At 39.1% G+C, this 14,598-nt stretch overlaps 1 long non-coding RNA gene across 1 annotated transcript; it reads left to right on the forward strand.

The window, feature by feature from the left end:
• The first annotated feature begins 126 nt into the window (after positions 1-126).
• Positions 127-1,936, forward strand: LOC122062970. The gene is made up of 2 exons (XR_006135162.1): positions 127-467; positions 1,295-1,936. It is a non-coding gene; the product is annotated as an uncharacterized LOC122062970 (long non-coding RNA).
• Positions 1,937-14,598: the final 12,662 nt, after the last annotated feature.

Raw genomic sequence — 14,598 nt, forward strand, 5'->3', positions numbered from 1 at the left:
GTAACTCAATAAAGTTAAAATACACTGGCAATTCTATACTATTCGTCTTGGTAAATTCAAATACATTACTCTGAAAAAGGTATACTCTCTGCAACGTGCCTTTCAACTTCAGTCCAAGATTTAATTTGGAAGTGGTCTGAACGAGTTAGGGCTTGTTCTCTCGACCTATTCAGATTATTCAAAATCTGTGGTAGCCACTGGGAGAGCTGGGAGAGAGGAAGAGAAGAGCTTCTCTCGACCTCTGCAGGGATCATCTATGGTCGCCGCAGGGAAAGCTGGGAGAGAGGAAGAGAAAAGTGAAGGTTTCATTTGATAGAAGTCTGAAGAAAAATCTTCTCTCGACTTCTGCAGGGATCATCTCTGGTCGCCGCTGGTTAGCTGGAAGAGGGGAAAAGGGGAAGAGAGGAAGAGAAGAGTGAAGGTTTTATTTGATAGAAGTCTGCAGGGATCATCTATGGTCGCCGCTGGTCAGCTTTTGCTTCCTTGCCCTCTTTTTTTTGAAATTTTAATATGGCTGCACTTTCTTCCTTTTTTGTTTAATGAATTTAATTTACTAATCTGGGTGTCAACATATTGATATAATGTCATAGTCGGTGGTTCTTATCATATACATGAAGTTGCCGCCTCTAAGATATGTTACTGATTTTGTAATAGTTTTTTAGTGAATGCCTTGATAACGTTTAAGCCATCTTTGTACTCTGATATCATCAAATTTGAACAATATGATCCATTAAGAAACAGAGATAATGCAATTGTGTAGTAATTGTATTACTCATGCCTTTCAAAATTATAATAACTTGGTATTCTTCTCTGGGGGGATTCATCTGTGAAATGTCCAAGGAGCTGGATGAAAAGCTCCTACAAATTGAAAAACTAGTTGGTTGATGTTCATGATCTTATAGGATGATTGCACCTAACTGATACTTTGATACTGAGCTCATTTTATGTACTGTAAAAACTATGGCTGGTTACTTTTTGGAAGAGGGAGTGCATCTTTTCTTTCTTTTTCTTTCTTCCTTTTTTTTTATTATTTATTTATTTATTTATTTATTTTTAAGGATTCTCAACTTGCACTAGTTTGAAGGAAACTCATTTTTTTCATTTTTTCTAAGGCCAGAAGAAGTGAAGGCAAAACATCCAAAGATTACATATGTAGACTTGTTATTGTTAAAATGCAAATCACTATGTACATTTTGCTCTTTGTTCGGGATCATACTCAGACCCTGCTGTATGATTCTCTCTCTCTCTCTCTCTCTCTCATTTTAATTCATGAAGGATATAATCTCATTTGTAGGTTCGAGTCTACAAAGCAACAGAAAGCTATCCAGGAATTCATTAAGGGGTAGAAGGCTAGACAAGCACATTCAGTGGTCTTTTTCTGTATTATGACATGTACTGTAGTAACGACTTCAGCTTTATGAGATCCTGTAGAGCATTCTTTTCATTTGCCACTTTGTTAACAAAAAATTTCAAAAATGATCTGGCCTCCTTGAAAAGGTTTAGACAATATATTGGAAGCTAGGTACTTACAAGGCAATTAATAGAACACTATTTACAGGTCTGCTCATTTAGTAGATGTATGCTAGTTGAATGAGTTGGTGCAGCAATGGCAATGGTAAACACTATTGTCTAGTTGATTATCTGAACCTAAGAAATTTCTAAGTGCAAAGATTAACTCAATGGCATTCAGGTGTGCCCGTTGCAAGTCTTTTGAAGCACAAGATGTGAGAGATGTCCTGATTCATTGTCCAAGTATCCAGAAACTATGTGATTGACCGATGGTTCGGAACAAACTGTCTCCAATTACATACATATTTTTTTCATTGCTATGAGATGAAGTAGATTCTCTACATTTTAATGTGAAAATACTCTTTGAACTTAAAAGAACAATTTCAAAAGTTTCCGTTGAGAGGAGGAGCTTCCTATAATCTAGAAAGATGACTGGGGAACAGAGGTGAGAATGTTCTCATTGTAGAGAACCTGTCCATATCCATATACCAAGACTGGGTATCAAAAGAGTATGTCATTATTAATCATATTTTGAATGAATTGGTGAATATTGGAGGATGACAAGAAAGTTTAGCTACATTAGTCTACAAGACTAACCCCAGCAAACCAGCTCATATCCATATACCAAGACTGGGTATCAGTTGCACTAGTATCATTCCTATGCAGTCTTGTATCCACTTCCACCAATAACACCTTCATGGGCTACCCCAACCCCCCCTCCCCCAAAAAAAAAAAGCTGGGGTGGGGGTGTAGTCAAAAAGTATATGCAAAACATAATATGCTTATATGAAATCCAAACTCTTTCTGACTTAAAATGGAACTTCTTTTCCATGGGATAAGAGAAGAACCTGGTTTCAAAAAATGACTCAATTTATTGAGGTGATGAAGGAAACCCAAGGCTCTAATTCATAAAGGATGTAGTAACTATCAAGACAATAGTTAATTCTAAGACTAGGTATGATGTTGCCTCAACGGTGATAGATTTCATACTACACTTAATGGTGGACACCTTGGTCACAACAAGACTCACAACTGGACATATTCTGGTGTGGTTTCTAGAGATGAGTATATTGATCCAATTCTTTTGTTCAGAAGCTCCAAACTTGATTTCTTCCAACCCTTATTTCATTCAAGTAATCTTACCCTTTTTTATTTACAGGTTCAATCACATGACTTGAATCTGTTCTTCATTTGTTCTAATTTATTCTGTGGGTATGGGGGTTCTTAACAAAACATGGCTAATTTTGTATGATTGATCTTGGCTTTATCATAGGACTTTTCTACGAAAACATACTAATTTATTGTTCCTTTTACAAAATTCCTCAGACCATGATTGATCTTGGCTTTACAATTTTGTACTCTGATCAAAATCCTTTTTAAGTTTCCTAAGAAGTATGCAGCACTGGTATGGGGCATATACACTTCATCACAGACAAGGAAAAACAAAAGCACAAACCAGGGAGGTCTTCAAGGTAATTTCAACAATGGAACAAGATTTGTTGCAGCAGTTTAATTGAATTGAACACTTATAGATCTCATCACAAGAATCTAAAACTCATTGTTTTCTAGATAAAGATAACTGCTCCAATAATTACTTCAACAGCCTCATGTATCCTGGCTTCAAAAATTTTCCATATTGAATGAGTAGAGTTAAGATTACATTCTAAATGATTTTGTTGGGGTGGTTATGAGTAAAATTATCAGATTTAATAAAAAAAAAAAACAGTAATTACGTTTCAATTTAGATGGATCACAAAACCTAAAAACCGGAAATCAAAATATCCTACTCCTTAAAAAATTTAATAAACGTAGAACAATTGAACACAAATTTCATACAGCATACTCCAAAAATTTAGAATAACAAACCCTACGAGTACTATATTTTGGAATCATAAGAACCAGCCGATCAAACCTTCCATACATTCAAATAACTCAAATGTGCAAACAGGGGAGTTCTTCAAGGGAAAAATGAGTGACCTCAGATTCCTACCAACGTTTAACTTTAGAAATGATCTCGGAGAATTTTCTTCCCACCTTCAATAAAGAGATACACAGGCGCTAACAGGAAAACTCTTCTTCGCGTCGCAATTAAGACAGAGAAACAGGTGGAAAACAGCCGATTTATTCTTTGTTTTGCAGTGAGGAGATGAAAGACAAGTTGCAAACAACCTATGTCTTCTTCGTATAGCAATGCACAGAACCAGAATCTCCACTTCTTCGAGCAGCAGTTAAAAGAAAGAATCTCCGGTGAGCTTCTTTCGTCGGTAGCAGCTACAGGGTTTTTTTTTTTTTTTGGGTACCAATAGCAGCTACAGGCGCTTGCTGGTTTTCCACTATTGTTGCATAGGTTTGTCTTTATTCTCCAACTACCAGTGAAAGAAGGACGCTACATGATATAGCCAAATCATACGACTCAGTAGGGTGAGGACACGCGTCACCCACCGGGACACGTGACGCCCGCTAGGTAGGGAGTACGAAGACTCTATCACGCTCTGTCACGTCGTTTGCATGAGGAGAATATTCCCCACAAGGAGGACAAAGGTATTGGAGCAGGACGGGGAGAGAGAGAGGAAGGTGGACCCCAGAAGGCAAGAGGAAACCCTAGCCCCGAAGAAGCATATAAGGAGGCCAAGAGGAAGGAAAGAGGTAAGCTCTGATACCCTCACCATTACTCCTTTACTGAACTGTGCGGCCGACCCTGACTTGAGCGTCGGAGGACTAACCCCGGACAAAGCTCCGGGCCTCCGTCGTCTGTGTTTGTGCAGGTCCGACTAGCGGGGTTTTTTGGCAGCAACACTACAATAATAGGTTAGAACAGGAGAAATAGTTAAGTTCCCAAGACAAATGTCAGATACGATTGCTTTACATCTGACATTCACTAGTATATATCTAATTTTTTAAAGTTTTGTATCTTACTTTATACACGTATAGCGGTGTACATATTTATATATCTTCAACAGTATGGATTTAATCTGTCAGATCCAACGGACAAAATAGGCTAGCATACCTAATACCTAGATAATGTGCTAGCGTTCCAGCCTTTTCCATATATATATATATATATATATATGTATATCGGAGCCTACTTTTCAATCTACAGCGAGTGGAAAAGAAAGCGAGTAAAGAATAAAAATAAACATATAATAGAGAAAATCTCGTTATAGGAAATAGAATCCGTTTCTCATCGTTGCTCGTGAGTGAAAAACGATTTGTATTACTTTGTAGCTATAAGAAGATGAATAGGTAAGCAAACAGGATCAAACCAAGCATGCAAGAAAGCCCGTAGTCCCTTCTCTACTTCCCGAAACAGGTCTCTCCGAGGGTTAGCTCGTACAGAGAATGGTTTGATGTTCCCAATGTTGACCTGACTTGATCAATCACATAGAATGGTTTGCATATATTATTTGGACAAGTCTCTAGGAAAACATATCTGAAAAATCATAAGGCAGAAAGGCCAAGTCACCACGCTGAAAAATACGAAAAATGGAGTTAAAAATTGGCATTCAAGCAAAGTAGAAGACCTTAGGATCATCAACCACGATTGACCTCCAAGCCCACAGATGAAAACCCTAGTGGCTAGATGTCTAGGCTTCATAGGGCTCAGAGCCCCTGAGTTTTATATGGTAAAAGAAAATAGACATTTCAAAACAACAGTTCTTTATGGCAATCAACCCACAAAGGATTCCAACAATAAAAAATAAATAGGTTTTTATCAATTTTGGCTATATTTTAGGGAGTCTTTACCAATTATCATTAGCAACCTTAAGCTAAATTTATGCCAAAAAATTTAGTATACTGGGCTTAAAAAATAATGGGAATCATCAGCATTTTCATTTTCATGTTTACCCTTGAATTAAACTACTAAGAAGCATTATGTTTTATTTGCAAAACTCAAAAATAATTTTATGAGAGCGTAAGGGGTTTAATCCATCGAGAAAGGATTGGGTTAATTACAAACTCATAGAAACTCTCTAAGAGTTTCTTTCTTTTAGCTCTCCACATCTTAGGTTGCCATACCAGTCCAGAATATAAAACTTCTTAAGCATTGAGCTTTTCAATCTTAAAATTATAATTTCATATCTAGGAATAAATTTGGTATTTTACCAATTGAAAAACAAACAAGAAAAATAAAAGTGCAAATATAGACGGGTTAAGAAACAATAGAACTAGAACTAGGGAATAAAACAGATAAGATGAAAATCGATTCCATAAAAATCTGATTAATATTCAAAATATCACTACCAAATACAAGATATTTATCAGATCTCTCACAATTGATCCACATCAAATCCAAAATCCTCATAAAATATGAACTAGATTGTTGGTGTATGATGTCTTGTATTCCGTCGCAGTTTAATCCAGGGAGTACTGGTGCAACACCTAGATAGGTAGGACGGCGGTCCTGCTAGCCGGTTAGTGGGCCGTGGGGGTTGCAAGGGGGGCAGGAGACCCCCCTGCACAGCAGGGGGTGTAGGGGGGCGCAGCCCCCCGCTCTAATTTTTCATTTGAGGGCAATTGTAGTTTAATCCGGATTAGGGTTTTTTTCGCTATATATTTGTAGCAAGAGTTTCTTTCTCTGTAATGCAAGCAATACTGAAAGGTGTGAGGACGAGCGCTGTAACCCTATTCTCCATTGATAGTGAAGCAGGATCTCATCTCACTGGGGACGTAGGCAACCTTGCCGAACCTCGTAAAATTTGTGTGCATTGTTTGTTTTATTTTTCCATTATCTTCTGCATCGTTTTAGGGTTGCGTTTCTACATAAATATGGGTCAGATAATGATATCCTTAATTTATCATAAAAAGATATGTAGACATGAATCTGAATTCTTATTCAATAGTAATAAGAAAGGATTCGATCTTAAGATCCTAACTAGTTTCCAATGGAATGTGCTAAGATCAATTCAACTATTAATAATGGGAAATGTTTATGTATAAACAAAAACTGGTCAAGATGTTGATCTATTATAGAGTTCCTACTCTATATTCTGGTGCTAAGAAGGGTTAAATCCTCTTCAAAAGATCTCGCAAGCATTCCGTGTCTTTTTTTTTTTTTTTTTTTTTTTTTTTTTTTTTTTTTTTTAACATAAATAAATGCACTATTAGGGGTGTCAATTGATCGGGCTACCCGATCTTGGTCAGGCCTAGTGGGCCTATGTCCTCGGGTCATGACCTACCTATTTAAGGAATGAATCAGTCTCAATCGATGTAGTGTCGAGCTTGGTTGGATTTCGGGCTTTAATCGGGCTTCTCCTAATCAGGCTAATTGGACTTTAAATAGGGTAATGTACCAATAAAGCTTTAAATGGTCCTTAAACGGTTTTTTACTTTTCTTAGATTTTAAGATACTTTGATTTATTTTGTTAAATCATCAACAATTTTGAAAATATATTATACTTAATTGCAGTCAATAATTGATAAAAATATCAATATATATCCTATTCTATCCCAAAAAATTAAAATACCTATATAAACGGTCGGGCTAAACATGTCGGTCCGACTCCGGTTTGTAAACGGGCCGGGCCTGTCGGGAGGCACATTGGGCTTACCTCTTGCACTGTGTACTATATATTTATAAACGGGTCAGGCTTAGGCCCAACAAGTTTATTAATCGGGCCGGCCGGTCGGGAGACACATCGAGCTTACCTCTTGCACCGTGTACTATCTATTTATAAACGGGCTGGGCTTAGGCCCAACACATTTATTAATCAGGCTTGTCCAGGTCGAGCCATAAACGTGTTGGGATCAATCGAACCTATAGGTACGGGCTTGGAGTTGACACCCCTGGCCACTATCATCCATAAGGATGCTTATGTAGGGAAAATGATGTACACTTTTCTTTTGTACAGGGGAAAATGACATACACACTAGTAGTAGTATATGCCTTCTCACACTCTCTCTTCCCTAACACTCTATAACAATCTTTCTTTCCTCATTGACCATATGAACCTCCCCAATATTGTCACATTTTACCTTCACTTACCTGAAAGTTGGTGACCTGGACACACAATTGTATCCACAATCCATCCAGGATCTCCGATGCAATATTTTAAGTTCACAAAGTTATAAAATAAATCTAAAATCCACAATATATAATAACAGTCAATAAGATAAACACAACTGATGAATTCTATTGATATGTACCATATTTACACAAAAGAATGTTTACTCCTGTCAAAACATAATTATTACCTACAGGGTTACATCATTTATATACAAAAAAAAAAAAAAAAAAAAATTCAAAAGAGGAAGACAACTGCTATCATCTTCAAGGTGCCTTGCAGGCATAATCATCATACACATAACCTGTCTCTTGTGCAATCAGTTCCTTGACCCATAGTTCATCCCTGTATAGAGCTGGTACCTCAATGATAGCCTTTGGATGGTTACCTGTATCATCATCTGAAAACATTACATGCAATGGTAATGACAATGCTCAACGACATCAAATGAATGCATATTAGATGAATGCAATGTCATGATCCGATTTATTATCACACAAGCCTAGTCAACAAATTCTAAATTCATATTGGGTTTTAGTGTTATTGCAACATAGGTAGTATCCCCGGTCACGAAGGTCGGCTATCGATCTCCCGATGATACAAGCTATTGCGAGTCAAGAGCGTACCAGTCCCTATAGGGCTACTTCGGTACCTGGTAAGCCCCTATTAATAATCTCCCATATATGCCTCATCACCGAATCCAACATTGTGTGAAGGGTATACTATAACACTAAATCCAACATCAGTGAAGAGTTTATAACTACGCCGGTACCCCCCACCTTGGTCACTAAAAATTCCCCCAACCTAGTCCATCGAATGGTAGGATTAGCCAATACATATCCCCCTATTGGCAAAGGTTGTAGCATCTGGGTTATTCTCCTAGTCTGATGCAATCTAATATGAATTCATATCATATCACAATCATACTCATTTATATCACATCACAATCATACTCACATACTTTGTGGGCATACAATGCCAGGATGTAACCTTCGGCCACCTTGCATCCCATCCATCAATATGAACATCAACACACACATACACACCAAATCTAATATCAAAATTATTATGCACATTCAATTCTCAACATTAATAGGTTCAAAGAGCATATGTTCATGATCAGATACAAAAATAACATGTTATAAACACTCCTTAAAATATTCATAACACTCACTCACTTTTTGTTCCTATTTGTTGCGTATTGCCGATGGTCTCGTGCCACGATACTTCATCGGTTGCCTATTCTAGTCTTATGAAACACATGGGGTTTTGGTCAATGTTCAAGCATAGGGGAAGATCTCCCTAAGGGTCAACTGACCACCCAAAGAGGGGGGGTCAATTAATGGGTTGTAGGTTATTCACTTATGGATGCTCACAGGTTGCTAGTGACCTGCCAGTGAATTCAAAGGTCCACAAAAAGAAACAAAAAATGTCTACAGAGTTGCATCAATGGATGCTCATATGGTGATGTTTATCCATCGGTGATCTTACCGGGGAAAGATTTGAGGGGTTCATAAACCCACAGGATATCCACTGGTGGATGCTGATTGGGTGATGGTGATCTACCGGTGGGCATCAACCGGTGGAGACAAGTCCCAGACTTCTTTAGTAGATTTTCTCCATAGCATAGTTAGTAAAATACACATATTATACGTGCATCTGAACGTTTAATTCAAAAGTTCGTAATTTGACATATTAATCTAAAAAACCGTTGAATACACGAATTTTAAAGATATCCGTATTATACATGAATAATACTTGTATAATACTTTACATAATAAAACTTTTGGGTTAAAAAAAAATCAGATTAACCCAAATGGGCCAAATCCTGATTCCTGACCTTCTATCAGGAGCCCTAATCGATCGAAACTATAACCCTTCTTCCCCCCTCATCTAAGTAAACCAAAAAAAGGAGGAACCCTTGCCCCAATGACCCTTCTCCTCCATCTCCGTTCTTGGTGGCCGGTGACTGAGGGCGATAGGTAAGACATCAATACCCCATGCTCTCATTCTCTTCTCCGTTTCTCTTCCCATCGATTGTTGAAAACCCAATCAACTCTTCCTCTTCTCCGTTTCTCTTCCCATCGATTGTTGAAAACCCAATCAACTCTTCCTCTTCTCTGTTTCTCTTCCCATTGGAAGTTGAAAATCCAATCGAGGGCGATTGCATTTGTAAATAATTTTTAACGAGAAGCAAGAAAGATTCAAAAAAGATAACTCACATGGACAAAGATGGTCAAGGGAGGGATTCTCCAAAAGGGGTTGAACTGAAAACATTTCTAGGAAATTTAGCATACAATCGCCATTTGAAAGGGATTGACAATTATTTACAAACATAGTTGCAGCTGAACAATGTGAAGAATTAGAAAGAGGGAAATAACACGGGTGTTCTCCTCCTCTGTTCTTGCAATACTGCATCTAAGAAATCAAAGGAGTTGAAAGGAGGAGGTTCTTGAGCCTTAAAATTGATCCATGACCGGTCTTAGATTGTACACCCATGGAAATTTCAAGAAAATCCAAGCGCATTTCTTGGATGAATGATTGCAAACACTTATTCTCCATCTTCTTGAACCTTGTTTTTGTACCAAGAAGAAGAAGAGAACATGTAAAAGTTACGAGAAGAGATGAGGTTTGATTCTCCTCTTAGTTCTTTCTACCATACCTTTTTTAGGGGTTAAATTTAATTAATGTTAATATGAAAATTCAAAAGAATGGGAACTGATTCAAATTAGAAAATCATATTGGATTTTAAGGTCCATAAAAACATTGTGGATTAGAATTTAGTTTCAAACAATCATTTTTAGTCCTTTGCTCCTAGATTTTTACAGAGCAACCATATTAAACACGTGCCGTATCATTGCCGTACGTGTTTTATTGCACCAGTTTTTTTGAAACATATTATTACCGTATGGTCCATTTAATTGCCATACATATCCGTTCCCATATTATTGCCATCCCTGAACTTACTAACTGTGCTCCATAGACCATTAAGGTCCTCTTGAGTGACGGCATGTGTGTGTCTAAGTCCTTACAGGTAAGGGTGTCAATTGATCGGGCCGAACCGGTCTCGGTCGGGCTTGGTGGGCCTATGTCCTTGGACCATAACCTACCTATTTAAGAAATGAGTCGGTTTCAGTCAGTTTCATGTCGAGCTCGGTTGGGTTTTGGGCTTTAATCAGGCTTCTCCCAATCGGGCTAATCGGGCTATAATCGGGCCTTAAACGGGGTAATGTACCAATAAAGGCTTGAACTGGCCTTAAACGGTCTTTCATTTTCTTAGATTTAAAATACTTTAATTTATATTTGTTAAATTATCAACAATTTTGAAAAGATATTACACTTAATTACAGTCAATAATTGATAAAAATATCAATATATACCTATTTTATCCCAAAAAAATCAAAATACCTATATAGAAGGTTGAGCTAAACGTGTCGATCTGAGTCGGGCTTGTAAACGGGCAGGGCCAGGCTAGTTGGGAGGCCCATCGGGCTTACCCCTTGCACCGTGTACTACCTATTTATAAACAAGCCGAGCTTAGGCCCGACACGTTTATTAATCGAGCCGGTCAAGGTTGGATCATAAACATATCAGGCTCGGTCGGGCCTACCAATGCGGGCTTGGAATTGACACCCCTACTTATAGGTGATGATTCCAACCCCACTTCCCATTTACCCTCTTTTGATTAGCTTAAAAATTAGGGTTTGTAGTTCCAGGGTTAGTTTTCATATAGGGGAACGCTCACACACACCACTTAGCTTGGGAATGGTATTGTTATTGACTTAGATTGCATAGATTCTTAGGCTTTGCTCATTTCCCCCACTTTTAGAGTCTATTTTACCTAAAATTTGTGGATTTCGGTTGGAGCCTCATGCAATGGACTCCAATTTCACCTACGACTACCCAATCCCCTATTATAGGTGTACAATATCTTTCCTCCAACATAGTGTTAGGTTAGGATGGTTGATTATAGGGGATTTGATCAATTACCGAAATTCTAGGGTTAGGGTTGCCTACATTTGGGGTTTTTCATATCGAAGGCCTCCACATACAATGGTGAGTGTATGAATTAGTTAATTTAGGCTCCCACACAAAGCCCCCAAGTTAATTTGTAATCATGTAAATGAACCATGGTATTTTAGTTAGGGTTGCCATTTAGCCTAGGTTAAGAATGGGGTGGGGGGTTGTAGGAGAGAGAGCACAGGATTAATGGGAGGTGTAGAGAGAGAGAGAGAGAGAGAGAGAGAAACTCACCTTTAATAGGGTGGGTGAGTGGAGGAGATCTTCTTCTTCTTCTTCTCCTTTCTCCCTTCTCTTGCTCTTAATGTGGTAGGAATGAAATGAATGAGCAAGTAGCTATATTTTATAGTAACTTAAGTTACTTAGACTATGTTTGGGAAATAAATGAGTTTTCGCCTATTACTGAGTTAATTCCTCATTTGGCACTAGTGGGTCCACCTCAGAGTGATCCAACACATTAATCCACTCTCTGGTAAGTTGTACTAGCTATTGGAGGTGGTTTGAGGTGCACGGGTGCTAGGGCAGGGCCCCATGACCATTTAACCCATTTCTGGCTTGTTCCTTTATCGGAGGGTGTTCACTGGCTAGTGCCCATCCACCGGTGACCATCATCCGGTGTGGGCTATTTTGGTCCACTTTAGGTGGAATAGGATAGGTTGGATGTGGGGAGGGTTCCTTAGGTGTTTGCCAGTGTGTGTGACCTTTCTTGGTGCATCTTACTACTAGGTTCGGGAAGTTCTCTTCAAGGCAAAGGACTTACATTGACTTCTTCTCTAGTGGTTTGAAACCTTTCTAATACTTGGAACATGAGTAGCATATGCATGTGGTGTCATCTTTCTGCTACGGTGCTACCCAATACTCATTGGTACTAGATATCATCTGTGTTTCATCTGCATTCAGTTATAGAAGGGAATTTAGGGCACAGTGTAGACACCTAATTTTCTCACAGTTCCTCGGCTATGATGAATCATGGATCGTGGACGTTACCATATGCTTTCAATCAACAGAGATGACAACTGAATAGGGTGGTCTAACAGAATACCTCTTTCACACCCTAAAACCCAGAAACCCTAGAACCTGGAGAAAAGAGGGGTCTAATTATGACATGTCATATACGAAGGAATTGGGTCAAAAGTGACCATATGGATGAATAGTGTTTGTTAACGATATATGGTACATAAAAATCGGACCGTCGGATCTCCTATAATCAACCTCAGAAGATAGAACCCTTACACACTACCAAATCAAAATTTAGAATATTCCTAGATTCCCTTGTTGTCTCACGAGTCACTGATGGCCCCGCCAACATTTTAGCAGCCTCGCCAACTTCCCTCAATCAATGAGAGCTAAGATGAGACAAGAGCTCTAAATTTCACTCCCTTGGGATCCGAAAGTCTATAAATAGGCTCCTATTACCATCCCAAGACACTTGGTTGGTATACCTACCCACTCCCTTGGGTGAGTTAATCCCTTCTTGCCTTTGCCTTTGTTAGCTCTCCTTCTAGCCTTTTTGGCCCCTCCCTTTAGCCTTTTCCCTTAGTTAGCCCTTGCTAGCTTATCCCTTCCTTAGCATTTCCTAGCCGAAACTCTACCAAAGTGCCACCCAAGCTTAAGCCCTTTAGTAGCCTTCCTTAGCCGAAGCTCTGCTAAAGTTCCGCTCGAGCCTTAGCCCTTTAGTGGCCTTTCCTAGCTGAAGCTCTGTCAAAGTTTCTAAAGCAATATCTCTTTAGTAGACTTCCCCAGCCGAAGTTCCACTCAAGCCTTAGCCTATTGATAGCCTTTCATAGCCAAAGATCTATCGAAGTTTTTGTCCGAGAACTAGCCTTCCCTAGCCGAAGCTCTGTCGAAATTCCATTAAGTCTCGGCTCAAGAATCACACTCTCCTAAGATGAACCTCTGTCCAAATACCCAAAAGACCACCATAGTCAACATCTTGAAGAAAGGAATTTAGAGGCCAAATCCACCTTCCCTTGAGCCGGAAGAACTCACAAGAAGATTCATATTTATTTTAATAAGGGGCCCACCCCTCTTGACCCAAAATAGGAGTCAAGCTCAAGTATAATTACTCGCTAAATTAGCATAATGTGGCTCTTTCATTTACATTGTGGTAATATATATGTAATAATTTAGTTATGCATATGGTATAGGAATAAGAGTGGAAAATTTACGTTCTTAAGCATCTAGTAGGAAGACCGATTGAGCCGCGTAGATTGGGTGCCTAACACCTTCCCAATTCTATAACCTGACACGTACCCTATTTTCTAGACCAGAAAAATTTTTAGGCCCTTTCCGTAAGGTTCAGGCCCAACCCCGGGTCCTAAGCCTATAAACCTAGGTGGTGACTCCAAACCTTTTTTATATGATCCCAATCCCCCACTAATGGACCATCATCAACACCCACCTCAGAGAGGGAATACCTCCCAAAATCACTCCCTCAAAGAAAAGGACGAGCCCTGAGAATTAGGCCCCCCGTGTGTCCTCGAGCGAGGATGCGGCAGTACAAGGGCCCACAGAGGAGAGTCGAGAGAGGAGTGAGAGTGGGTGCTTACCCTCACAGTGTTGACTTTGTTGAGGACTTGTCAAGCTTTCAAAACTAGATGCTACCTTTAAATGCAAGAACATTTCCCACCACACTTATTTGATGACATGTTCGGCTAACCCATGTTTGTAAATGTATGCGCTAATCACATCATACATCGTGCTCAAAGTGACATCATTTGACGAGGGTACTCCCTGTCATGCCCGCACCCCTGAGGAGGTCAATGCATGTCATACTAAGTACTATGGGATCAAATGATAGCCACTTTATATACAAGAATGTGTTGGATATTGTCATACGGTGAGGATGTTTGTAATTGTGCTAGCACCCTCAAGGAGATCCGTGCACTTTATGATATTCTGAGATCGGTTGATGGTAACCCCCACATTACACTTATGCACACAATCACATCACGACTCTATTTACCCTTGTAGCTAGTTGCTTAATCTCATGTGTAGTCACGAGTAATGATCAAGGACGCTACCCCTTGATGCAGTGCCCTCGGGTATATCAAAAGGATCACGTACC

The sequence above is a fragment of the Macadamia integrifolia genome, unplaced genomic scaffold (assembly GCF_013358625.1).
Source record: "Macadamia integrifolia cultivar HAES 741 unplaced genomic scaffold, SCU_Mint_v3 scaffold1150, whole genome shotgun sequence".
NCBI lineage: Eukaryota > Viridiplantae > Streptophyta > Magnoliopsida > Proteales > Proteaceae > Macadamia > Macadamia integrifolia.